The 24,713-nt window shown below is 44.6% G+C and overlaps 2 long non-coding RNA genes across 3 annotated transcripts; one reads left to right on the plus strand and one right to left on the minus strand.

The window, feature by feature from the left end:
* Positions 1-730: 730 nt before the first annotated feature.
* LOC138423356 (uncharacterized) lies at positions 731-8,349 on the minus strand. 2 transcript variants are annotated; one of them, XR_011250240.1, is made up of 3 exons: positions 8,107-8,349; positions 5,489-5,566; positions 731-1,342 (listed from the first exon to the last, which is right to left on the minus strand). It is a non-coding gene; the product is annotated as an uncharacterized lncRNA (long non-coding RNA). The 2 variants fall into 2 exon arrangements; XR_011250241.1 differs by lacking the exon at positions 8,107-8,349 and adding an exon at positions 7,572-7,962.
* A 2,726-nt stretch (positions 8,350-11,075) lies between these two features.
* LOC138423355 (uncharacterized) lies at positions 11,076-15,391 on the plus strand. The gene is made up of 3 exons (XR_011250239.1): positions 11,076-11,219; positions 11,868-12,010; positions 14,631-15,391. It is a non-coding gene; the product is annotated as an uncharacterized lncRNA (long non-coding RNA).
* Positions 15,392-24,713: the final 9,322 nt, after the last annotated feature.

Raw genomic sequence — 24,713 nt, forward strand, 5'->3', positions numbered from 1 at the left:
GGTCAGTTTTCATTCCAATCCAAAAGAAAGGCAATGCCAAAGAACGTTCAAACTACCACACAATTGCACTCATCTCACACACTAGTGAAGTAATGCTCAAAATTCTCCAAGCCAGGCTTCAACAGTACAGGAACCATGAACTTCCAGATGTTCAAGCTGGTTTTAGAAAAGGCAGAGGAACCAGAGATCAAATTGCCAACATCTGTTGGACCATCGAAAAAGCAAGAGAGTCCCAGAAAAAAATCTACTTCGCTTTATTGGCTATGCCAAAGCTTTTGACTGTGTGGATCACAACAAACTGTGGAAAATTCTGAAAGAGATGGGAATACCAGACCACCTGACCTGCCTCCTTGAGAAATCTGTATGCAGGTCAAGAAGCAACAGTTAGAACTGGACATGGAACAGCAGACTGGTTCCAAATTGGGAAATGAATACATCAATGCTATATATTGTCACCCTGCTTATTTAACTTCTGTGCAGAGTACATCATGCAAAATGCTGGGCTGGCCGAAGCACAAGCTGGAATCAAGATTGCCAGGAAAAATACCAATAACCTCAGATATGCAGATGACACCACCCTTATGCCAGAAAGTGAAGAGGAACTAAAGAGCCTCTTAATGAAAGTGAAAGAGGAGCGTGAGAAAGTTGGCTTAAAACTCAACATTCAGAAAACTAAGATCATGGCATCTGGTCCCATCACTTCATGGCAAATAGATGAGGAAACAGTGGAAACAATGACAGAATTTATTTTGCGGGGCCCTAAAATCACTGCAGATGGTGACTGCAGATATGAAATTAAACAACACTAACGACTTGGAAGGAAAGTTATGACCAACCTAGACAGCATGTTAAAAAGCAAAGACATTACTTTGCCAACAAAGGTCCATCTAGTCAAGGCTATGGTTTTTCCAGTGGTCATGTATGGATGTGAGAGTTGGACTATGAAGAAAGCTGAGCACTGAAGAATTGATGCTTTTGAACTGTGGTGTCAGAGAAGATTCTTGAGAGTCCCTTGGACAGCAGGGAGATCCAACTAGTCCATCCTAAAGGAAATCAGTCCTGAATATTCATTGGAAGTACTGATGCTGAAGCTGAAACTCCAATACTTTGGCCACTTGATGCGAAGAACTGACTCATTTGAAAAGACTCTGATGCTGGGAAAGATTGAAGGCAGGAGGAGAAGGGGATGACAGAGGACGATATGGTTGGATGGCATCACCGACTCAATGGACGTGAGTCTGAGTAAATTCCGGGAGTTGGTGATGGACAGGGACGCTTGGCACGCTGCAGTCCGTAGGGTCACAAAGAGTTGGACGCGACTGAGCAACTGAACTGAACTAAACTGAAAGGTGTAAGAAAAAAAAGGTAAATGCAACAAATAAAGCCAAAATTATAATCCAGGTATTCTGCCCCGTAGGTACCACTGTCTACAACCACTATGCTACTACTGCTTCCAATGAATTTGTAGGGTCTTTCGGATGTAGCCACCAAAATTTTCCCAGACCAATTTAAGGAGGAGAAAAATTGTCACGCACCTTGAATAAAGGTTGTAAGCTCTTTTCACAATTTGTACTTTCCCTGGGAGGCAGAATATATGAATGGTTCACTTCAAGCACCTGGAGCTCTTGCCTTTGAACTACAGCATTGAAGCCATCCTATGATGTGGTGACTGAGGTGACAGGGTGCTCAGTGAAAATTTATCCTGCAGACAATTACTGTGACTTCGTGGCCAGACAGGCGTTTTCATTTTCCTCTGTGCCTCAGCCAGGCCGGCGTTGCCCTAATGTCTGACTTCTTCATTTCCAAATTAGCATGACCAGCACCAAAAACAAGTTGCAACTATCCTGTCCTTTAATTTTTACCTAATTACAAAGTATATGATTAGTATTAGGAAAGGCACAGATTTTATGGCCCTTCCAAATCCCTGGTTCCTTGAGTTTAACTATCTGGATTTCACTAAAGATATATACCTAGAAACATCTAATGAATAGGGCATGTCCAAAAAACCATGTGTAAATTACATTTTTTGCTTATATTTCCCCATAGGGTAATTGCATTGTGCTTTTTAAAGGCATGACTAAGCCAAGAAATAAGTTGGTCCCAGGTCAGCACACCAAAGCCTGCTAGACTAGTTTTTAACCCATAATCTACTTAAAGTATAGGGTTAATACTAGAATATCAGATACATTTGGTTCTGAGCACTTAGTGTTGGTTTTTTAATCTATTTTTAATTGAAGGATAATTGCTTTACAATATTGTGTTAGTTTCTGCCATAGATCAACATGAATCAGTCATAGGTATACATATGTCCCCTCCCTCTTGAACCTCCCTTCCACCTCCTACCCCTTCCAACCCTTCTAGGTTTTATAGGAAGTCACATTCTCCAACTAGAAATATCTCTGATGCCTAACCAAAATAAGGAAAGGCAAGAGCTCTAGTAATTAGCCTTTTGTGTCTTTTATTACCATCAGGGGGCTGCGCCAGGCAGCACGTGGAATCTTCCCCAACCAGTGATTGAACCCGTGCGCCCTGCTCTGGGAGCACAGAGTCTTAACCACTGGACCACCAGGAGAGTCCAAACTGTGTTTTTATGCATATCAGCTCATTCCATTTTCAGAACAACTAAATCTCCAAATGCTTAGTAGTATTTAGTGTGCGTTAATAATATGTTCAAAAGCACATAAGTAACATGTGGTGAAGCTAGAATTTAAACCGAGGTTTATCTCAATCTGCTCTTTCTTCTAGGTTTAGGTACCACTCGAGATTTATGGTCCAAATATTCTGAACTGAGAACAACTTGTGCCCACTGGGGTGACAAGAATGAAGGCTGGTACCTCAGTCTAGAGCAGGGAATCTCAAACTTGACCATGTACCAGAATCACCTGGAAGGCTTGTTAACCAAGATTTTCTGCGCTCCACCTACTCATGTGTTTCTAATTCAGTAAATCACAATGGCACCTGAAATTTCACATTTCAGACAAGCTCTCAAGTGAGGCTGACACTGCTGGCCCAAGGACCACATGTTGAGAATTCATTGTTCTGCCTAATAAATCATCTCAACAAATAGCCAATCCCTGAAGCACTGACCTTCATAGCTGGTAACATGGAATGAAATTCACTTAACTCTTGAAGATCTATAATTATGGTTAATACACAATCAACCCTGAATATTCATTGTAATTGCTGAAACTCCAATACTTTGGCTCTTCCCACCTGGTGGGAAGAGTCAACTTACTGGAAAAGACCCTGGTGCTGGGAAGGCTTAAAGCAAAAGGAGAAGGGGGAGACCAAGGATGAGATGGTTAGATATTATCACCAACTTAATGGACATGAATCTGAGCAAACTCTGGGAGATAGCAGATGACAGATGAGCCTGGAGTGCTACAGTCCATGGGGTGGCAAAAAGTCAGATACGACTTAGCGACTGAACAACAATGATTTCTTAAAGTACTCAGACTTCATTTATTTGCAATGTTCCTTTTGTTTAAATAACAATATTTCTCTTTTTTTTTTTTTCAGTTTCTGCCAGACAACCTTTTATTACCTCAGAAAAGCAATGGTAGGTACTACAAAATATATTCTGACCAACTCTCAACTTTCTGAAATTAAATATGCATAACCACTGTAAGGTTTTTAATGAATAAAACAGTTAAATACAAACTTTCATATGCAAAATAGATTACTATATAACTGGCAACTGCAGAGCCAAATAGTAAATTTTCTTGTACAGATTTCAGTGGATAAAAAATATTTCTGAAACTTACACCTTCCTATGATTTTAAACCAAGAAAAAAACACATGGTTAAAATCTTTCTTGATTCTAGGACACATTACAGATAACAACTTTTGGAATATTAAACAGTAACCAAAGGACTTATTGAGGGGTACAAGGCTGTTTGCCCCACTTAACATAACCCAAGTCCAGTCTTAATATCTGGGGGGTTTCTATTCTATCAGTTGTCACTTTCTTAATATTTGGGGGTTTTCCATTCTTTATCATTCATCACTCTTTGCATTCGGGATCCACTACCTCCACTTCACACCTTTGAGTTTGCTGTTTCTTCTCTACTGTGGATTAGAAAACTCATACTTTGTAAGAGGCAAGACTAAGAGAAAATAGCTCTGAGAGAGGTCCTGAGTTTCTTGCCTATGAATCAGGTGCTTTAGTGTCCCACCATTGTAACTTCATTTTTTTTTTTTTTTTTTTTTGGTCATGTTTGTCTTCGTTGCTGTGTGAGGGCTTCTCACTATGGTGGCTTCCCTTGTTGCAAAGTACCAGCTCTAGTTGCAGCTCTTGGGCACTAGAGTGCAGACTCAGCAGTTGTGATACCTGGGACCCATCCCTGGTGGCTCAGAGGTTAAAGTGTCTGCCTCCAATGCGGGAAACCGGGGTTTGACCCCTGGGTCGGGAAGATCCCCTGGAGAAGGAAATGGCAGCCCACTCCAGTATTCTTGCCTGGAGAATCCCATGGACAGGGGAGCTTGGTAGGCTACAGTCCACGGGGTCACAAAGAGTCGACTGAGTGACTTCACTTCACTTCACTTCTTCATAGCATGTGGAATCCTGAATCAGGGACCAAACCCGTGTGCCCTACATTGGCAGATGGGTTCTTCACCCCTGGACCACCAGGGAAGTCCTGTGACTTTATTTTTGACAACTCCCAGGTGATGCTACTGCTGCTTGTCTGGGGACAAACTTCGAAAACTCTTTAGGGTTTTCCTAGTGAGTCATCTCTACAAATATCTCTTACTTCTTCTAAATTATTTTCTCACTGAGGGCCAGTTTAACAGCTTCCCAGTATAAGTCCACTTTGAGAGGATGCTTGGCCCAACCCTTCCGGCCCCTTCCTTTTTTCTTCCGGATAAGCTCTTTCAAGACCCTACTTTTATCTTCTGAAATTTTCCAAACATTTAATATAGGATGCTATTCCCTGGCCATATATTTGTGACATCTATTTATTGATCGAATAAATAATATATCAATTATTGTTGAGCATTCCCTGTCATAGCAGTCTGCAACCTTTTTGGCACCAGGGACTGGTTTCACAGAAGAAAATTTCTCCGCGGGCTAGGGGTTGGGGGTTGAGGGGGTTGGTTTCAGGATGATTCTCATAAGGAGCCCATAACCTAGATCTCTTGCATGCGCAGTTCACAGTAGGATTCTTGCTCCTATGAGAAACTAATGCCACAGCTGATCTGAGAGGAGGTGGAGCTCACACAGTAATCTGAGTGATGAGTGCGTGCTAAGTCGCTTTAGTCATGTTCAATTCTTCGTGGCCCGATGGACTACAGCTTGCCAAGCTCCTCTGTCCATGGGATTCTCCAGGCAAGAACACTGGAGTAGGTTGCCACGCCCTTCTGCAAGGGATCTTCCCAACCCAGGGGATCTAACCCACATCTCTTATGTCTCCTGCATTGACAGGCAGGTTCTTCACCACCAGCGCCACCTGAAGCAATCGTAAATACAGATGAAGCTTTGCTCACTCACCTCCTGCTGTGTGGATCAGCTCCTAACACACCACGAATCAGCACCGGTCCATGGCCCCAGGGGTTGGGGACCTCTGCCCTGTAAGACAGGTACTATTTTGATACTTTCATTTGTCTCCTTTAATCCTCACACCCATTGTATGACCTAGGAATGAATAGCCCATTTTCTAAGCTGAGGAAACTGAAACTCGAGATTAAATGATCCACTCATTCAAGGTCATATTTAGTAAATGGCATAGCTGGAATTCCAACTCAGATCTTCAGATCCCAAAGCCAACATGCTTTTCAACAGACTCCAACTACTGCCCCCCTGAGAATAAACTGGAATGCAGAGGAAGCTGGCAATTTATAGTTTTAAATGAGACAAACTCATGGCAAACATAATGGCCACTCTATCCCACATCCGTGGCAGACAATGCTATTTCCTGATGCAAATGGAATCCTCAGAACCCTCTTCAACCTAGTGTCTCTAGTAGCCAGAACCAATCCATTGGAATAGGCACGGAGTACAAACTGATATGCCTTAGCGTCACTAATTTGGAAACTTCATTTTGTGGTATCCCACTTAGAAACATTCCACCTAGGAAGTGGAAAATAAGATGCTATTTAAAAAGACAGATAAAGCTGGGAAAGATAGACATCGAGTAGAACTGACGGAATATTCTTTATCTTAGATCAGTGTTTCTCAAACAAGGGCAATTTTGGTCCCCAAGATGTTATCTAGGAAATGTCTGGAGACTTTTTTTGTTGTGACAACTGGGAACTAGTGGCGGGGGCGGGGCAGGCGCTGCAGATTTCTAAATGGTAAGAGTCCAGGAGATGTTGCCAAACATCCTATAACACCCAGGACAGTCAGGTTCTCCCACAACAAATATTTATCCAGCCCCAAATTTCAACAGTACAGCAGCTGAGAAACCCCGCCCTTGATCACAGCATGCGGAAAGAAAAGAGCAGAGCAGAGCCCCTTGCAAATGCCCACTGTATCTCTCACATTAGTAACATAAAGTTGAGGGAACTGAAACCGCGGTTCTGGGTCTCCTTCTGGTTGCTCTTACACAAAGTGCAGAGGCCGCACAGGGTTCAGGGATAGCTAAGCTGCAGATCCTTTCATTTTCTTCCAGCCCAGATGACCCGAAGAAGCCTAAGATGTTACCCACACATCCTGGATCAACATAGCTTCTGGCTTTGCTTTCCCAGTTTCTCTCCAATCAAGACAACAGGAAAGAATATTTTAAAGAAAAGGGAAAGTGAAGGGCAAGGGGAAGAGTAGACCAGACTCTCCAAGGAAAACTCCTCCACAGCCAGTTCTCAGTGCAAGCGCGTCCACACTAATCCCACGAGCGTTCCCTCCTTTTGTTCCTATTTTTCCGCCACCTCACCATTCTAAGGGTGGTGTCCGGACCAGCAGAATCGGCACCACCTGGCATCTCCTTAGAACTATAGAATCTCAGCCCTCCCCAGACCTTCTAACACAAAATCTGCATTTTAACAAGATCCTCCAAGTGACCCGTATGTACATTCATGTTTCAGAAGTACTGCTCTAGGGTTTCCAACAGGCAAAATAAAACTGCAAAGTGAACAGCTGCAAAACAGATGCAAAGCAAATCACGTGGTGTAACATATGACTTCTCCAGGGGATTTATGACCCTCTGTGGACAGTAGCTGGTAATACAGAAAACAGACATTTGAAGTAAGAATATGCACAAAAATCAATGCCAGGTTATATCTCTGTAATTGCCCTAAAGGGATCCATCTTGGGTTCAAGAAAATGTAGTACTTGTACCTTAAACAGTTTCATATACCCAGTGAGTATGCAAGCGTTTGGGTGGTTTTTTTTTGTCTTTTGTGGTTTTTTGTTGTTTCGTGTTTTGTTTTGTTTCTCAATAGGGAACAAAGATAGGGTTTACAATGATCTTCCAAAAAATCAGAGGATTTGATTTGATCGTTGTGTCCAGCACATTTCATAATACCAAAATTTTGTAACTATCGGCAGAAAAGAGTCACTGCTGCATGTTTTTAAATAACCTAGAAAATAGATTAAGGCGAATGGAAGCAGTTCAACTTCAGGTCCTCTCTCAACTTACTCAAACAGGCTTGCTTCACTCATTCAAGAAATATTAGGCCCCAGGATCCGTGCAGAGGAGGGCCTGAAGGCATGCAGCGACCAGTGCTGCAAAGCATTGCCTGAGATTAACGGCAGCAGACAGCCCCTGGATAACTTGAGGCGGAGAGGGGAACCGAGCTGGGAGAGGAGCCGGAGGAAGGGCGTGGGGAGGAGCTCTGGATGCAGCGTGGATAGGCGGGTGGAGCCCAGAGCGGCAGGCGAGGGGCGGGTGGGGTCCAGCCTGACTCACACGCTTGCCGACGGGACCCGCCACAACTCTGCCGGGTTAGGATTTTCCGAGGACCACGTCACGCGGTCCCGCAGCCTCTTGCCCACGTACCCGTGGCAGAGTTGCACAGGACCCATCATGCACAAGGGTGTAGACTCGGGAGTGCAGGTGTAGGAGAGGCCGCTAGAGGCCGCGCGCGGTCCCTTCCCCGAGGAAGCGAAAGGGCCGGTGCAAGCGTGTGTGCGGCTGGCTTTGTTCCGCCCAGCACTGCGGGTTCCGTCCTAACCTCCGCGCTCCGCTTGCGACTCTCTCGGCGTTGACTTGCGAACGATCACACACCAGTCTCGATGTCAGAGCACCCCGTGACCCCCGCATCACAAGACCGGGCTGGGGTGCTGGGTGGTCCCTCGGAGCCCCTCCTCCGGCTCCTGGCTCTCTTCCCAAGGCTTCCCTGGGGCAGAAAGCTTGATTCACTGATAACAGACTTCGGTCCCCTCACTTCAGGCAAGCGGCCTCCTTCCACCCCGCCCCCGCCCCCGCCCCCGGGGGAGGCACCTGAGCCCTGGGACTGCTCCCCAGGAAGTCAGGCAAGAGTTGACTACAAGCAGAGCCAGCCGATGGGGAAGAGACAAACCAACAAGGAAATGAAGCAGAGGTTTCTAGAGGCTGCCCCGCCCAAAAGAGTGTTCAGGGGCCACTGAATTCTTAAGGTCACTGATCATTTTTACTTGGAGAGCTACGACTCAGATACTAAGTCTCGACAAGGCAAGCAGGAGAAGGTTGCACCTAAATTGTTTCCTGAGAAATTCGGAGCCAGTGGCTCGCAGCTCTGCCCCAGAACAGAGAGAACCTTGGCACTCCCATAGGGAAGGAAGCTCACCCAACATTTGTGGGCACTCCTCCAAGCACTGGGCTTTCCACTTACTGTTGCTCAGGGACCTAGCAGGCCATGGAGGGCAAATGTAAATATCTTCATTGCCCTGAAGTCAACATCCAGACTGGAAGATGTTAAGTAAGTTTCCAGGATCAGCTGGTAACAAAGTGTCAGAGCTATAATGCTTGTTTATTTGATTTAATTTATAAACACTAATGGGTTTCCTAGGTGGTGCTAGGCGTGAAGAGTCCGCCTTCCAATGCAGGAGACACAAGAGATGTGGGTTCGCTCCCTAGGTTGGGAAGATCCTCTGGAGCAGGAAATGGCACGCCACTCCAGTATTCTTGCTGGGAAAATTCCATGGGCAGAGGAGCCTGACCGGCTCTGGGGTCACAGGGAATTGAACACAACTGAGCAATGAGCACAGCACATAAGCATATTATACAGTCACATCTTTCGAAATCATAAAGGCTAGAAAGAGATGCAATAAAAAGTCTCTCGTCTAGTTAGGGAGTTGGGGATGAACATGTATACATTGCTATATTTAAAGTGGATAGCCAACAAGGACCTACTTATCGTCTAGCACAAGGAACTCTGCCCAATGTTACATGGCAGCCTGGATGGGAGGGGAGTTTGGGGGAGAATGGATACATGGATGTGTATGGCTGAGTCCCTTTGATGTCACCTAAAACTACCACAACACTGTTAATAGGCTGTATTCCAACATGAAATAAAAAGTTTAAAAAACACCTCATCCCCACTGACCCGCAAATGTCCAGTTGCCCTCATCTTGTCTATTTTGCCACATACACAGGTGACCGCTGTCGTGCGCTCCTTGTCGTAGAGGCACGTTCAGCATTTCTCTATACATATACCAGTTAATGAGAACTGTATAGACTTATTTTTCTCCCATGTGTACACGAGCGTGGTACACGATACCTATTGCTCTGTGCCTTGCTTCTTTCACTTCACAAATTACCTGGTAGATCTTCCCACATCAGTGCATGAAGACCTTCCTCATTCTTTTCCTTTTACAGCTGCACAATATTCCATTGTACAGACATACTACAGTTTAATTAACCAGGGCTTCATTCTTGCTTACTGGGTTGTTTCCAATGTTTTGCTACTGTAAAAGAAAAAAAAAAAATGTTGCAATGAATTTGTTTTCAGTTGCTAAGTCCTGTCTGACTCTGTGTCAAGAGGAGCCCACCAGGCTTCTCTTGTCCCTGAGGTTTTCCAGGCAAGAATACTGGAGGGGATTGTCATTTCCTTCTCAAGGGCATCTTCCCAACCCAGGGATTGAATCCATGTCTCCTGCATCGGCAGGCAGATTCTTTACCACTGAGCCACCAGGGAAGTCCTGCAATGAATAACTTTGTACCTACGTCATTTTGCACATGCCAGAGCCAGGAGCCCACATATTTCTAGCTCTAAGCAACCACTCCAAAGCTGACACAGGATCAATTATATGCCAGCTCTGATAGATAAATGCTCATATTTCTGTCTTCCCCCTAATCCCCAATCTTCCTATTTTCCTTTTCTCGTTGTGAAGCCTATTTGTATTTGCAACAGCTACAGAGAGTCCGGACAGAGAATACTTGCCATTTTATCTCTTTCTGTGGTTGCTTCATTTCATTCTTCAAATACCAAGGGTGACTGTAACTGGAGATAAAATCTGCAGATGTTGTTCTGCATAAACATGGAATTTCTGCTACCAGTTGGATCACACTGTTTCATACATGTGCCAGGCAAGTTCAAAGCTTGCATACCGCAGCCCACACCAGGCTTGAATCCCAGCTTGGAACTGGAAGGAGGATGAGCTTGAGGCAGTCTACTGCTGAGCGCCAGCATCCATCGTCATTTCTGGCTGTTGACTTAAAGGGACATGAAATGAACGAGGGCAACATCAGGGAGGCCCAAGGAAGACTGCCTTCCAGAAAAGATAAAATGCATCACCCAGCCTTTCATCCTCATCATCTGTGGTCATTTTGTCATCGCTTTTTATGTTTAGATTTCAGGTTTGCCTTTGAAGGTAGCTTTTTGTTTCTCAAAACAGGATATGGTGATTAGAGAGAGTACTGGGCAAGGTAGGTGGGGCAGGAAAAAGAGAAGGTGGGTTTTTTTATTAATGCATGTGACTCCAGCTATTGTCTGCATAGTTCACCAAGATGGGTTCACCCTGTTTCAGATGCAGTTTGAGCCAAGTCCTCGTTCTTAGGAGCTTACTGCACACCAGTAACTGTGTTGGTGAATGACAGAAGACCCAGATGCTCCGGTCTAAAAGGAAAGTCCGTACCAGATATTGTCAGTGCAGAACAAGAGATCAAAGTGACGTCAGCCGTGGTGTAGTAGAGAAGTACGCCCAGAGTCTTATCGAGCTCAGAGAAGAGGCGCTTAACCCAGAGTAGGGAGATAGGGAGATGGGGCAGCAGTTCACGGAGACTTCTTTGGGGAAATGTTACTGAACAGAGTCCTGAGGAATAATAAGAGGAGCTCTAGCAAAGAACGTGAGCAGAGAAAACAGCGTAAGCAAAGGCCCAGACGAAGGAAGGAGTAGGGGCCCTATCAACCTGATGGAACTTTATGATTATTATTATTATTACTATTACTATTATTAATGTAGACCATTTTTTTTAAGTCTTTACTGAATTTTTTACAGTGTTGCTTCTATTTCATGTTTTGATTATTTTTGGCTGCGAGGCATGTGGGTTCTTAGCTCCCAACCAGGGATCGAACCTCCGGCCCCTGCATTAGAAGGAGAAGTCCTTACCACCGGACTGCCAGGGAAGTCCCTAAGTTTTTTGTTTGTTTGTTTTTTGTATTTTTTAAAATGGGATAGCAAGCTGGTAGCCCACATGGAGCAAGTTTCAAAGGTGAAAACTGAGATAAATTTGAACTCGATTCTACAGTCCTTAAATATTAGCCATTCCTTCTGTTCTTACCTTAATTGGATGGATCTTCAGCAATAAGCTCCCCCCAAATCTTCCCCAACCTCAGAACACGTCAGGCAGACAGAGTTCCAGGCAAGCCTTTCTCAACTGCCTCGGCCCTTCTGTCTCTTATCTCTGACCCGTGACTGTTTTCTTATAATCACAAGGACAACCAGAGTTTGCCTTTTAAAAACTGCCACCAGCGGTCTGAACTTAAGGCAATTCCTTTATCTTTCCTTCCAGCTGTCTATGCCAGGACAAGTCAACAGCTTTCTGGAAGCCTGTTTGACAACACTTTACCTCCAAGAATGGAGACACTGGAAAGCTTACAGAACCAGCATCACTCTGAATGGAACAGCTGACGTTATCATCAACATAATCTCCAGGTATCATATGTCCAGGCATTAGTGGATATGCTAGATTTGGTTGAGGAATGCATGTGTTAGAGATTCTCTGCAAAGCGTGGTTTTTCAGATGGTCTTCTGATGATAATAATGCCAGTAACAGTAATTAACATGAATAGAGCACTTCTTATATTCCAGGTACTGTTCTAAGCCCCTTAAAGATCACTCTTTAATGGTTTTATCTCCTTAATCCCCAGACTTCCTTCTTAAAACCTGACGCACTGCCTTATTAAGATTCAAGTGTCTTTGTGTTCAAATCCCAGCTCTGCCACCTACTATTTTTGTACTATCTTTAAACCTCAGTTTCCTCATCTATAAGTGAGGGTATTAATACCTTCCTCCCAGAAGTAAGTAACATAATATAAAGTACCCGAGACATAACAAGCTCACTGTGAATGTTAGTTCCCTTCCCCAAAACAGCTGATACTGTTATTGAAAATGCTTCTACTCTCCTTTCTTTTTATGTTTCTGTTTTCAACAATTTCAGACAGAAGACATAGTCAAGTGTTTTTTGACAATGACGTAATTATATCACATCATTCTTCAACACAGAAGAAAGCAAACCTATAGGTTTATTGTTTTGCTTCTGTGGTCTATAGTTCTTTAACAAGACTATGAATACAAGGATAGAATATGTGAGACCTAACCCTAGTGCCAGTTAAGGACACATTTCCTAATCTGAGCTCTACCCATTCAGGGATCCGAGCCCCACCGCCCCAACCCCCCCCCCCCCATGAAATCATCAGAAAAGGAAAGAACCGCCTGGGCTCTGAGATCCTGTCCAATTTTAGCTCTAGGTGTTAGGGTCATGTGGAAGTGGCAAGTTTTTGAAATGCTGACATGCTGACATGCTGACATGCTGACACTTAAGCGCATGGCTGGATCCTGTTATAGCTCAGAGAAAGTATATAAAGAACCTGGCCCTGGGTGAGATTTCCAGGATGAAATAATGCCCAGCATGATGTAAGTGGTAAGGCTTAAGGATGGAAAGCCTGGGGTTCTCAGCTTCACACTTCTCAGCTGTGTGACCTTGGGCATGGATGAATAATGTATTGTCACCTTAGACTCCATCTCTGGGCTCACCTGTGAGATGGGCTCACCTGTGAAATGCAGATAATAGCATGCTTCTCGTGGCATCACGGTGCTGCTCAACTGATGTCCATTCGATTCCCCTTTGTGGTAAAAAATTTACTCCACACAAATCTGCAGGGACTTCCAGCTCAGCCCAGCTGCAACCCCGAACACTTAGTAAATCATTGGAAGTCCACTTCCACATACTGTTTCGTGTTTTTTTAAGGGGTCTGTGCTGGAATTATTTCCAAGCTTGCAGCATTTGTCTGCCCATGGAGAAGGAACAGGTTTCCTCTTAGCTCCTACTCAAATAGTCTCGCCTCGGTTGGCGTCTATCACACGAACCATGGCACAGCAGTCAGTCCATCACGCCCTCTGCTTCCAATCTCATTTCCACCGTGACAGGCTTTCATCTTTCTGGAAAACGCCTCCATCTCCCACTGGGACTCTCTTAGTCCCTTTATTGCCCGTGACGGGGACTCTCAGCCTCTATCTGTTTCCTCCTCCTCGGCCTTTGCTTTCTCTTGCATTTCCCGAGGCGTTCCCCTCTACTTTCAATGACTTTCTGGATTTCTCATTTGCTTTGTGTTGTTTTTTTCCTCTGCTGCCTCCTGGACACCAGGGTTGAAATCCCACTCTCTCCTTTTTCTGCTGCTCATCCTGCTATATTTATTCTCTCATCCCTTCTCTCAAAGTAATGCAGGGAAGAACTGCCTTGAACATACCTCGCAACCATGTAACTGGAGACATTAAGGTGAAGAAATATAGGCAGCCGAGATGACAGAGAGGGAGTGCATGGAGTCAGTGTCTCTCCACACCTAGGATACTCATCAGACGCTGCTGGGGGACCTGACCTAGAGGGGCAGGATGAGAGGGTGGGAGGCAGGCGCAATGGGGAGGGGATACATGCGTACATATGACTGATTCACGATCTTGTAAGGCATAAACTAACACAACATTGTAAAGTAATTATATTCCAATTTAAAAAAAGAAATACAGAGGAAACAGAGCTTCAGCAAGATGGGCTTCCCTGTTGGCTCCTGACAATAAAGAACCCATCTGCAAGGCAGGAGATCCGCGTTCCTTCCCTGTGGCGAAGATCCCCTGGGGAATGGAATGGCTACCCACTCCCGCATTCTTGCCTGGAGAATCCCATGGACAGAGGAGCCTGGCGGGCTAAAGTCCATGGACTCACGAAGAGTCGGACATGACTGAGCAACTAAGCACACACACATATACAAAATTATAAACATTTGTAAATGATGGGGGTCATCAGTATTGAAAATTTCAATAAACGTTACATCTTGGTAGAAATAAGTGTTGGCGAGAATGTGGAAAAAGAGGAATCCTTGCACACCGTTGCAGGGAATGTCAATAGGGGCAGCCACTGTGGAGAATAGCATGAAGGTTCCTCAGAAACGTTAAAAACGCAACTACCATATGATCCGGGAATTAATTCCACTTCTGGGTATTTATCTGAAGAACAAAAACACTGATTTCAAAAGGCGTCTGCTTCCTATGTTCATTGCAGCACTGCCGCACTAGCCGAAACACGGAGAGAGCCCAAGTGTGAATCGGCAGACGAATGGGTGAGAATGCGGTATACGTATCGAGCTATTCAAAAAGTGAAACCTTGCCATTTGTGACAACATGGATGGATCTTGAAGGCATTATGCTAAGTGAAGTAAGTCAGAAAGACAAAAACCAATACGACGTGATCTCACCTATATGTGGAATATAAGGAAAGCTAAGCTAAACTAAATGAACGCCATGAGAATCTTTGTATTCTAACTGGATGTATGTGTCTCCAGTCATTTCCCCCCATTTTTCCTGAGCCTGAAACCCACCGTGGCTTCATTCCCATCCCCTGCACAGTACTCTCACTCAATTAGCCTCCCAGGAGGGACCCTGATGGTGGTGGTTTAGTCGCTCAGTCGTGTCCAACTCTTGCGACCCCATGGACTGCAGCCCGCCAGGCTCCTCTGTCCATGAGATTCTCCAGGCAAGAGTACTGGAGTGGGTTGCCATTTCCTTCTCCAGGGGATCTTTCACACCCAGGAATCAAACCCGGGTCTCCCGCACTGCAGGCAGATTCTTTACTGACTGAGCTACAAGGGAATCCCTAAGAGGAGCCCTAACACCAAATACAAAACAGATACACACATCCGCACGCTTCCCTTTCACCCCCTGACTTCTTTGCACCCGACCCAAGTAGCTATTCAACGTACCTTGTCCCTAAATATGGCTTTATGACAATCTTTTGTTGTTAAATAAAACATCATCTGTGGCCCATACGCCTTTTCCCCTTGTCATAGGACTGTGTTATGGTTACTCTCATCCCCTCCACAATGCCAACAGAGAGCCTGCAATGCAGGAGACCCCAGTTCGATTCCTGGGTCGGGAAGATCCTCTGAAGAAGGGATAGGCTACCCACTCCAGGATTCTTGGGCTTCTCTTGTGGCTCAGCTGGTAAAGAATCCACGTGCAATGCGGGAGACTTGGGTTCGATCCCTGGGTTGGGAAGATACCCTGGAGAAGGGAAAGGGAACCCACTCCAGTATTCTGGCCTGGAGAATTCAGGGTCGCAGAGTCGGACACAACTGAGCAAATTTCACATGTTTTTTCCCGTGTCGTAGGACTGTGTATGGTTACTCTCATGCCCTCCACAGTGGCAACAGAGAGTGCCTGACTCATGGCAGGCACTCAATGGATGCTCATCTCATGGACAACTCTGACTCGGCTGAATTTTGTTTCCCTGTTTTCAGAGAGAGTCTGGAAGTCTCTGAAGAGGTAGCTAAGGCTTAAAAAGAGAAAGAGAGACAACTGGCTAATGCTGTAGGAGTCCTGTAGTCTGAGAGAGGAAAGGCCTAATGGTAGAGCCTTCACAATAGTAAATCCCTGTTTTCAAACGTATCCACTGCGTGTCTGGAGGCTGGAAGGAAGAAGACTTCAAAAACAGGGTGAAATGAGATCAACAAATCCTGTAACTACAAAACACTTACTCAGACAGGCCTCCTCTCTTATCCTAGAGACCAGAAAGGAAATAACTCCTCCCTTTGGAAAATAGGACTCGAACTTGCTGAGACACCCATGGCCTTGGCCCAGAGCTCTAGAAGACCTAAATATATACTGCATCGGAGGCTGTATGCACAAGGGGCAGCTCATAAAAGGTGAATTTATGGGAGTGAGGAAGAGATTGACAAGTGTTCTCTTCTGAACAAGTCATAAACTTCCAGATTCTAGACAAGCAGAACTTCCCTAGAGAACTATAATACTAATATCAACCACAGACATGTAGTAAATTCTTTCTATGTGCAAGGCATAGCTATCAGTCTTTCCATGTACCAAGTCATTTCATCTGCATAATTGTTTTTTTTAATATATTTTTAATTGGAAGATAATTACTCTCTGTTATTGAATTAAAGTGTGTTAGTCGCTCAATCGTGTCCAAAACTTTGCAACCCCATGGACTGTAGCCCCCCAGGCTCCTGTGTCCATGGAATTCTCCAGGCAAGAATACTGGAGTGGATAGCCATTCCCATCTCCAGGGGATGTTCCTGACCCAGGGATTGCACCTGGATCTCCTGCATTGCAGGCAGATCCTTTCCCATCTGAGCCATCAGGGAAGCCCACAGCATTGAATTGGCTTCTGCCACACGACACTTACGTGTCCGTATGACCCCTCCCTCTTGAGCCTCTCCCCAGCCCCCTGCCACATCCCACCCCTCTGGGTTGTCAGGGTGCCGGTTGAGCCCCTGCGTTGCTCAGCACCCTCCTGTTAGCCGTCTGCCTCCCGCATGGTAATGCGCACATTTCAGTGCTGCTCTCTCAGTTCCTCCCACCCTCTCCTTCCCCTGCTGTGCCCGAGTCTGTCCTCTCTGTCTGTGTCTCTATTCCTGCCCTGCAAACAGGTTCGTCAGCACCATTTTCCTAGATTCCATATATATGCATTAAGATGTGATAGTTGTTTTTCTCTTTCTGAATCTTTCTGAAATCTGCATCTGCACAATCTTTGATGGAGAGTATTTTATTGGGTTGGCCAAAAAGTTCATTCAGGTTTGTGTCGAAGATGGTATGGAAAAACCCAAACAAACTTTCTGGCCAGCCCAATACAGCCTTCACTTTGTAAATGAACAAATTTCGGAACAGGAAAGTAAAATGACTTCCCCAAGGTCAGACAGCTAGTGAGTGGTAAATGTGAGAACATGGAGAGAGAAATAGAGAGACTCAGTGTAGAGAAACTCGGGTTGGAAACTTGGCCCCATTATCTGTTAGCTGTGTGATCTTCTGCAAGTTACTTGAACTCCCTGAATCACATGTGCCTCATTGGAAAACGTCAGGTTAGCTGTATCATCGGGTTGCTGTGAAAGCTGGGTGAGTCCTGGAACTTTGAGTTTCCCGTAATTGAAGGACTAGTCATTTGGATGAAACCTCTTACTGAAAATAACTAAGCATTCTGCATAAATTTTCTTTCCATCTCCACAAAACCATCAAAGAACAGATAAAATATTTTTTTAAAAGTTCCAGACCGAAATCTAAAAGGCTGCAAGACCTCAGAGAAGTAAGCAGAGGCTCAGCATCACTTTTCTTCTGAAGGCATCTGTTAGTCTGGATCATCTGAGCTGTGAAAATGAGCTGTGGTCTTACTGGCTTCTCAGGACAAGGGGGAAAGAAGTCAAGGCCAGGGATTGCCAGATCTTCCACAGGCACTTTTTCAAAAACTGGTGAAACTGAAGTGAACTGGCCCTTCCCATACTACCCACCCTTGACCCCAGAGAGTGAGGTCTTGATGTTCAGCAAGAGTCAGGAGGAAAGAAGAGAGGACAACTGTCTCTAGGGGGTTGTAACCATAGGCTGGCATTTTTGCAGATGCGCTGCCTAAATCTGCATTGCTGGTGAGGTTCAAAAGCTCAGGCTGTGCACTTAAGATTGTACTGCCTGGGACTTCCTTGCTGGCCCAGTGGCTGAGAATCTGCCTTCCAATGCAGGGGACTCCGGTTTGATCCCCGATTGGGGAACTAAGATCCCATATGCAGCTAAACCCGTGTGCCACGACTAGAGAAGCCCAAACACTCCAGTGAAAGATTGTGCAGCTAAAACCTGACACAGCCAAATTAATTAGCTAATTAATTATTTAAAAATTGAAAAGAAGAATACAGTGAGAAAATGGGAGGAGAGTAAGAGAAGTAGGGTGGAGGACGGCAAGGGCAGACACAGGTTGTATTCTGTGCTCCGCTGACTGGCTCCCGGCTCTTCACCTACACACACCTGCTCAGCTCTGCACCAGCAGGGCCTTCCGCTGTAGGCATCCCCATGCTCTCTGGAGCTGGATGGCCCAGGCTCAAATCCTGACTCTGCCACTTCCTGACTGCGTGATATTGGGTAAGTCACTTAATCTCTCTGTCCACTTTTCTCATCTGAATAAAAGGGATAGTCACAAAACTTCCTTATGGTTTATTGTAAGGATCAGATATGTTCATGTCTAAGGGATGTTTACAGCAGTGTCTGGCATAGAGGAAGTATAACTATATGGTAGCAGGGATGATGCTGATAATTAGGATGATTTTTTAAAAAATTATTTGGCTGCACTGAGTCTTAGTTGTAGCATGTGGGATCTAGTTCTCTGACCAGGAATCAAAGCTGAGCCCCCTGCTTTGGGAGTTCGGAGTCTTAGCCACAGGACCACCAGGGAAGTCCCTTGGTGATGATTTCCTGAAATGATAATTTGCCCCTTATTTAGTTGGCAAGATTTTTTATTAATCCTTTACGATTTGGGTCATATTACCTGCTCTGTCAGGCGTCTCTGTCTTGGTGTACCATAACCTTCACATATATATCTCTCCTGGAATCTTTATCACGGCTATTTGCAGTGTCTGATTGACTTTTCTGCCTCCCAATGGCACTGTCATGTGGAACTAAGTCTTATATTCATTGTATCCCCAGCTGCTAGTACAGAGCTTGACACATAATAGATGCCTAGTTAATACTGGATGAAGGAAAGAATGTATGGATGATTTCCCCTTGCCTTAGTGGAACAACTTTTCCTATAGGAACTTTTTTTTTTTTTAGTCTCTTGTCATTTATTCTGCCTTCACTTGAAACAAAACACAAAATTCAGCCTGTTCTCCCATTTGAATTGTTTCTCTGGACGGCAGTCTTCTTACGAGCAGCCCCAGTATCTTATCTACTTAATTTAGATCTGCATGAGACATAGAGTGTCAGGAAAATGACTAAGCCATCATAAAAATGGTATTGGCAAACAAATTGGGCCCATGAGTCATGAGATCATGAACTGGAGGTGTTCATAGATTCTTCCTGTGGGGATGTGGACTTCAGTTGACTTCCTGGTGCTGCTCTGTTCATGGATCAGAGGGCTGGCTTTACAGTCCCAGATCCACTCCATTTTGACTGAGCAAAATGTATTCTCCCTAAACTTTACTTTCCTCCTCTGCTAAATGGGTTTACTAATACCTACCAAGTAGAGATATCATGAAGCCAAGAAGGTCATGCAAGACATGTGAAGGGGCTTTATCAACGGCCAAGTGCTTTAAAAATGCAAAAATGGGTGATTATATTTGTGCTAGAAAACTCCCAGTCATATTCTGGGTGGCCAGTTCTCACCCTTCAATGGGTGGCTTCTTGCAGAAGCCTTCTATCAGTTTTATAAACACAGCAAAGAGCTTCACCTGGGAACAAAGAGACCTCATAAAACTTTAGAGACATCTCTGTTTGGAGAGTCTGGCAAGTGACTGAGCTTGGTTCCAGAGAAAACAGCCCTGAGGGGACCTGATTGGGGAGCACGTAGGAGAGTTCATGCTTTCCCCATGACTCGACTCGCTCTGACGCATCCATCCACAGTAACAAGTGGAAAGAGGTCGTAGACTGCCCCAGCTGGGTGTCTGAGAGCAGAGGGAAGCCTCTGTGAAATGACATGGCTTGAAAACCAGCTCTGAATGTAAGAGGACAATTTCAGCTAGAGATTTTAAACGATCTTTCCCAACCAAGAAGAATCAGATTGTGGTGGGGCAAGAGCGTTGGAGGCATCACAGGACATCACCTCCAAGTCATTAAAGGCCAGACTCTGCATCCTGAATTTAGTGATGTATTTGCTCATCCTCATTATTAATCTCACAGAACTCTTTCCTGCCCCTTTTAGAAAGTCAGAGAAATTTCATAAAGGAGTGAGGCAATTTCATTTTGGCATTGCCTGGGTCCATTAAGACCGTATCCTGCAGCCGGGAAACAACACGCACGTTCGTGAAATTACAAGATACTAGAAGTTGGAAGGAATTTGGAGAACATTAATTGGAAGCTGAAACCCCAGGGTGAAGTGGCACACCCATGGGCAAGCAGTGAGTGGGACCAGAGGCGACATCTTCACTCCCAGCCCAGGGCGACAGAACTGTATCCTCTCAACCTCCTAGAGCAGAAACCTTGAGAATCCAGCTGCTTCCATTTGCTAGCTGTGGTCCAGAGATAGGGTGGATCTAGGTTCTAAATGCACTCTTTTATCTAAACAACCTAGGAACACAGCCAAGGCGATTCATTCTGAAACCTGCTACCTAAGTAGGCTACATGATGTCATCATCTGTCTGGAGAAACTTCCAGTCATTACACTCATTGGAATTGCATCAAGCATCAAATATATTCACCCAAAAAAAAAAAAAACAAACAAACAAACAAAAAAATATATATTCACCCACTCAGTCCTCCTCCTTACCAAGCAGGCTTTTTCTTCTCCGTAACTTCTTCCAAACTGTCCTAGACCGTAAAGGAGCTGGAGAAGACCACCAAGACTTGCTGACAATGCTCTAGATCCCGGTTTAACTTTTATTTAACTGAAGAACAGGAAAAAATCAGTTCAAGTACTCCTCTAAGCCAGATGTGCTCCATTCAGCCCAGTTAATCCTCACAAGAGTTTGATAACGACAGGTACCAATTGAGAAGACTGAAGCAGGAGGTAAATAACTTTCTCCAAGTCACAAATTTAGTGAGCGATATGCCCAGTGTGGAGTCTTTCCGTCTGCAGTGGCGCCTGATCTGCCATACTGAAGGTTAATGAGCGTAGCGCAGTCCATGTGTGTGTATGCCGTGTCGCTTCGTGGACTGCAGCCCGCCAGGCTCCTCTGCCGTGGGACCAGGGCTGCCATTTCCTGCTTCAGGCGATCTTCCCGGGCCAGGCATCCAATCCGAGTCTTTTATGTCTCCTTCAGGGCAGACCAGGTCTTTACTCTTTGTGCCACCTGGGAAGTCCCTGAGTCATATCTGGGTTTAACCTAAATTCAAGTCCATTCTGGGCCAGATAAATCTGTCCTTTGTGCTCTAGAGAAAAGCAGCATCCCAACTTTACCAAACGCTAAACTAGTCTAAGATAATTTAAAAAATAATGATTTAGTTAAGTGATTACTGTGTTCCAGACACTGGGCTAAGCCTTTTCAATTAATTACTGCCCGGCAATCATAGAAGAGAATTATGTGACAGGCATACCTCGTTTATTGCCCCTCACTTTACTGCACTTCATACGTAGATACTGCATTCTTTACAGACTGAAAGTTTGCAGCAGCCCTGCATCAAGCAAGTCTACTGGCACCATTTTCCAACAGCATTTGTTCACTTCGTGTAACTGTGTCCCATTTTGGTAATTCTTGCAATATTTCAAATTTTTTCATTATAATTACGTTCGTTATGTGACCTGTGATCTTTCCTGTCACTATTACAAAAACTTATGACTTGCTGAAGGTTCAGATGATGTTTAGCATTTTTTAGCAATTAAGTATCTTAATTTAGTGCTTCTCTGGTGGCTCAGTGGTAAAGAATCCACATGCAGTCCAGGAGATGCCGGTTTGATCTCTGGGTCAGGAAGGTCCCCTGGAGAAGAGAATGGCAACCCACTCCAATATTTTTGCCTGGGAAATTCTATGGACAGGGGAACCTGGCAGGCTACAGTCCATGGGGTCACAAAAGAGTCAGACATGACTGAGAGAATGAACACACACAGAGAAAAAAGAAGGAAATCACTCCTAAAATACAATAAAAACGTAGAAACGGAAACAAGAATAAAAATATAAGAAAGGATTAATTTAGGAGACCCGTGACTTAGTGATTAAAAACTAACAACAATTTTTAAATTAAGGGATGTGTTTCTTTTTAGTAATAACGCTGTTGCACACCAACAGACTGCAGCATAGTATAAACCTAACTTTTATATGCACTGGGAAACAAAATTTCATGCAACTCGCTTTATTGCAGTATTTGCTTTATTGCGACAGTCTGGAACCAAGTCAACAGTATCTTCAACATTTGCATGTATTCAGATCATCCCTATTGTTGTTGCTGTTCAGTCACTCAGTCGTGTCCAACTGTTTGCAACCGCATGGACTGCAGCATGCCAGGCCTCCCTGTCCTTCTCTATCTCCTGGAGCCTGCTCAAGCTCATGTCCAGTGAGTCGGTGATGTCATCCAAATATCTCATCCTCTATCATCCCCTTCTCCTCCTGCCTTCAATCTTCCCCATCAAGGTTCCTATTGTTAGCTGCCTAAATTACCCAGCCAGAAAGAAACAGAGCCATATGCCCAGAACCAGCACGCCATGATGTCACCTAGTTATAGAGAATAGCAGAGAGGAAATTCTATTCAGAAGCTTTGGCAGGCTTGGGAAGATGAAACTGCAGACCAGTGTCTAGACATAGAAACCTTGTCTTCAGCATCCTCTCTCCTGGACTGTGAAGGTAACAATCCAGTGACCTAAGCTCCATCGAGAGGCCACACCTTGACTTGCTCTGTGCTGAAATAACAGCACCTAAGAGACTTCTCACAGACTTGATGAACATGAGTTTGAGCAAGCTTCGGGAGTTGGTGATGCACAGGGAAGCCTGGCGTGCTGCAGTCCATGGGGTCACAAAGAGTCGGGTACGACTGAGCAACTAAACTGACTGGAGCGGCTAAACTGACTGAAGAGACTTCTAGCTCTTGTTCAGTGCAACCCTACCCAGAGAAAGGTAGCCTTGCCCCTTTGTAATAGTCACCAGAAAGTTCACACTTCAATAAAAGCACAGGGATGGTCCCCACCTTGTATGGGTGAGAGTTTCAACCCTTCTTCCAACCAGTCTGTCTGGGGAGGCTGGATTTGTTTTGGTTACCAGCACTAGTAACAGGTCAAAACACTGACTTAATTGACCTCATTCAGTTGCCTAAGAGCCTCTTGACTTGTTATCTCATTATCTCCATACAATCTTTCCTTCTGTGCAGGTAAATTGACATGTAGGAGACGTTTCATTCTTTCTCTGGGCTTCTGCTGGGGCCCTTTCTCCTTGCTAATCTCTGTCCTTAGAAACTTCCCTGGTCTTCCCTAATGGTCCAGTGGCTAAGACTCCACATTCCCGATATAGGGCACCAGGGTTCCATCCCTGGTCAGGGAACTAGATCTCACGTGCCACAATTAAAGATCCCGTGAAGCCAAATAAATAAAAATTTTTTTAGGCAAAAAAAAAAAAAAAAAAAATCTCCCTGACTTTTCATACCCAGCTCTGCTCACACCTTCACTCTACCTTGGCATTTGGCAAGCAGGCTATTATTTTTTGTTCACAAGTTTTTAAAATTGCTTCTTTTGCATGTTTTATTTATCTTAAGCCAGAAGCTTCTCAAGGGCAAGGATCTTATCTTTTATTTACTTGGTTTCCCACCCCTGACACATAGCATTCTCTTCACACATGACAGATTGCCTGGCCACCTTTTGTTTCCTCTGGCTCAGCCTCCAAAATAACGAAAAACATCACACAAGCAAATAGGGGAAAAGTCTGGGCTTTCCAGTCTATAGAAAAATAGATAATTCTCTCTGGGCATTTCGTGTGCATTTCTTGATTGCTAATCAGATTTCACTTAAGCATTAGTGACTTTTAAAAACAGAATTAAGACTTACTGAAGACCTCAGTGTGCCAGGTTCTCACACACATTATTTCAGTTATCTTCACGACAGCCATAAAGAGCAATAAATGTTTTTCTCATTTTGGAGATGAGAAAAATGACTCTGAGATATTTAAGTTATTTTCCCAAGGCCTTCTGGATTCAAAGCCCAGTCTAATTCCAAACCCTATCTTCTACTCAACTGCACAGCCCCCAGCTACGCCCCAGGGCTGACTTGCTCATTCCTCTTCATTGACAGGCTTATCTGTAAGTTGCATAACAGCGACTCCAAGGGAGAATGATAATGGCCTCCTGATAAAAGGGAGTAGGGAAGAGGAAAAAATTTTTCTGAGACTCCACTGTGTGCCAGGCCATATGCTAGCTGCTTCCTTTTCTTCTTTGATAATCTTGTTCAGTTGCTCAGTTGTGTCCAACTCTTTGCGATTCCATGGACTGTAGACTACCAGGCTCCTCTGTCCATGGAATTTTCCAAGCAAGAAAACTGGAGTGGATTGCCACTTCCTACTCGAGGGGATCTTCCCGAGCCAGAGATCGAACCTGCATCTCCTGCATTGGCAGATGGATTCTTTATCGCTGAGCCACCAGGGAAGCCTCTTTGGTGTCTTAGCTGTTCATTTTTTTCAAAATGTTGTTTGATTAAGTTTTTTAGTTTAATATAGTTGAACCCATCGGTCTTTTTCATTATGATTTA

Source organism: Ovis canadensis, chromosome 18, assembly GCF_042477335.2.
Source record: "Ovis canadensis isolate MfBH-ARS-UI-01 breed Bighorn chromosome 18, ARS-UI_OviCan_v2, whole genome shotgun sequence".
In the NCBI taxonomy this organism is placed as follows: Eukaryota; Metazoa; Chordata; class Mammalia; order Artiodactyla; family Bovidae; genus Ovis; species Ovis canadensis.